Below are 3373 nucleotides of genomic sequence, written 5' to 3' on the forward strand. Positions count from 1 at the left end.
ACCAGTATACCTCTCCTCTGGAGTCATCCCATGTATTGTTGCAGTGGGAGTCCTATTCATTATGTAGACTGCTGTAGCAATTGCTTCGGTCCAATAAAAATCTGGCAAGTCTTTTTCGTTGAGCATGGCACGAGATACCTCTCCAATATGCCTGTTTTTCCTTTCTACAATTCCATTTTGTTGTGGGGTATGACTGCATGAATATTGCGGCTTTATGCCATGCTCCTGCAAGAACCTTGCAAACTCATTTGAGAGGTACTCTCCCCCTCCATCTGACCTTAGGCATTTTATTTGCAGGCCTATTTCTTTTTCAACCATAGCTTTAAGAGTTTTGAAATGCCCAAACATTTCACTTTTCTTTTTCATAAAATACATCCAAACTTTTCTGCTATAGTCATCAATAAAAGTGACAAAATAATGACAGCCTCCAATAGATGCAGCTTTAGTAGTCCACACATCAGAATGGATTAATTCCAATGGCTTCTTACTCTCTTGAACATGTCTAGGAAATGGTTTCCTTGCCTGTTTTCCAAATTGACAGGCTTCACATACCTTATGCATTTCTACAACCTTGAATTTAGGCAAACTTGCAATAATATTTTGGGCTTGCATTGACTTAAGTCACTGTACATTAACATGACCAATGCGTTTATGCCAGATATCAATATTTGCAACTACACCGGTCCCATGTGCAAACATTGCTACACTCAATTCAGGCATGTCTGCATCCAACGTAAACATTCTGCCCTTCTCCTTCCCTTTTTCTATCTAGCGACCTTTATTTTTCATATCCTCAACAAAGCATCCATGAGAATTAAATCTGACCTGCAAGCCCTGCTCAACCATTTGACCAACAGAAACCAGGTTCTTGGTGATATTTGGGACATGAAATACATTCGACAGGTATTTCTTTTTCCCATCCTGCATAGACTAAGGAATATTTCCAATCTGCACAATAGGATGTGCAGTATCATCACCAGTCTCCACAAATCCTGGTTTTTCCATTTTCCTTGCATCCTTATATCCATTCTGTATGGCCTGTCATGTGGTTTGATGCACCTGAGTCAACATACCACACATCGTTGCTTTCTTCTGCACTTGTCACAGAATTGGTCATGTGCTGCACCATAAACAAATGCTCATTTCTATCATCACCCTGTCTACTAGAAGATGCATAATTCCCTTGTTGCAATTTTCCATTCATGATGTTATTCTGCTTTTTATAGTAGTCTTTAGCCATATGACCCATTCTACCACAGTAGTAGCATTCAACATTGTTGTTTGCATTTTCGCCTCTTTGCCATCCACCATGACCTCTTTGGCTCCCCCTGCTTCTAGAGTTACCATGTCCTCCTCCATAGGACTGGTTTTCTTGAGTTTGCTGCATATTCAGATTTCTACCATGGCCTCCAGATTGGCCTCCTCTACCTCTGCCTCTACCTCTTTCAGCATTTGAGTAGAAGACTGCTTCTTTTGAAGTTCCTCTTAAATAAGATGCACCACCATTTCTTTGCTCCTCAGAAATTAGAAGAGCAATCAACTCCTCAAAATCAGGAAATCTTTCACGGACAGAAATCGATGTTCGAAACTGTGCATAATCCTTTCCTAGACCATTCAAGGTCACAAAAACTAAATCATCATCTTCCACTAGCGACCCAATGGAAGCAAGTGCATCTGCAATCTTCTTCACCTTCATGTCATAGTCATTGATGCTCATACTTTCTCTTTGCACATTGTGTAACTCTTGCTTGAGCTGCATTTTCCTAGCTTGTGTATTTGTGCTATACATTTTTGACAAAGTATCCCATGTCTCCTTTGGCGTACTTGCATCCTGAATATGCACAATCATAGAGTCTGAAATACTGATAGACAGCCAGTACATAACTTTTATGGCTCTCTCATGCCATCCTTTAAATGCCTGCATTTGTTGTTGATTGGGAACATCAGGAAAAACTGGTTCTTCTTCGTTTCCTGCAACGAATTCCCAATATCCTTTTCCCATAAGGAAATTCGTCATTCTAAACTTCCATGCTTGGAAGTTGTTCTTATCAAGCTTTTTAGTGAGAATATGTGAAAGAGAATCAGACGCCATTACAGAACACTGCAAAAAATTCTGTCACTGCAAAAAACACAGCTTCAGCCTCACAAGGGCAAATCTACAAAACTGACGAAAGTGGTATTTGACCACAGAGTCACTTCCTAGTGACGATTTTGCATCAACAGGCAACAAGGATGATTCTGTAACTCCCAATGTCTCTGTGCACAAGCATACGATGCAATTTCTACGGTAACTTTTCAGTAACTTGTAGAACAGTGGTCGCACAACAAAAAATAGGGCCTTTTTCTGAGTGCGTGCGAAAAACTTGTGCCTCCAAAATAGGCCCCGAAATGGCCTCGAATAAAAAAAAAAGGGCAACCGAAGGCTGAAGCCCTTTCCTGCAGCATATACTTCCCTCTTGCTACACCGCAAAGGGTGTCTCAATCTGAGACAATGCACTCTTCCACTTTCCAGCTGTGCTACTTGCAGAGACTTACTCCCAAACTCGAAAAATGAAAGCAACACTGGTCCTCTTACCAGAACGCCGCGAACTTGGTTTGCCTTCTTGAGCTCCTTACCATGAACCAGGCTCTGATACCATGTCAAGATTGTGGGAGAGAAGCAAGGAGTCTCACTAGTAGCTTTCTCACTTGCACAATGGGGGAATACACACACAGGTGGAGGCTGAAAATAGTTTTCATCTTCTTAGTTGTGTAAGCCAAAAGAACTCTAGTACAAATAAATAGAAGAACCCTATATATGGGTCTCAAACCAAACTCAACTAACTAAGGTGGCATACTAACTGAGCCACAAACTAGAGTAGATAAGGATAGCTATCATCTAGCTATTATTCATGGGCGGTGCACCAACCGCATTTGCATCTAACAAGTCGGTGACATAAATGCACAACGGTCACCCTGGCATATCACAAGTGGAGCTCGATATCTCAACAACTTTCTCCAGGAGTATGCAAGGAATTCAAGAAAATCCTGCATATCGGGTATATAGTAGAACATTTGGGCATAGCTAGAGTGGGCGTGATCATGCTAAAAAGCATTGCCCTGTGATTCCAGTGTATGTGGATGGAATATTAGTGGAGCACGCTATCATGGACACTGGATTCTCCGTCAATATCATAAGTTCAGACTTGATGGAGTGGCTAGGTCTCGAAATTCAAAAAGACGGTTCCACGCTTCTTAGGATGGCGGATGATAGTTTAAGACAACCGAAAGGTTGCATCACTAGAGTCCACATTATTGTTGCAAGCATAGAATGTTATCTGAATTTTAGGGTGATAAGGTTTGCAAGACGTCCTAGTTATCAAGTTTTTATAGG

This window comes from Lygodium microphyllum, chromosome 9 (assembly GCF_053477565.2).
Source record: "Lygodium microphyllum isolate KBCC chromosome 9, Lygodium_microphyllum_v1.1.10, whole genome shotgun sequence".
Taxonomy (NCBI): domain Eukaryota; kingdom Viridiplantae; phylum Streptophyta; class Polypodiopsida; order Schizaeales; family Lygodiaceae; genus Lygodium; species Lygodium microphyllum.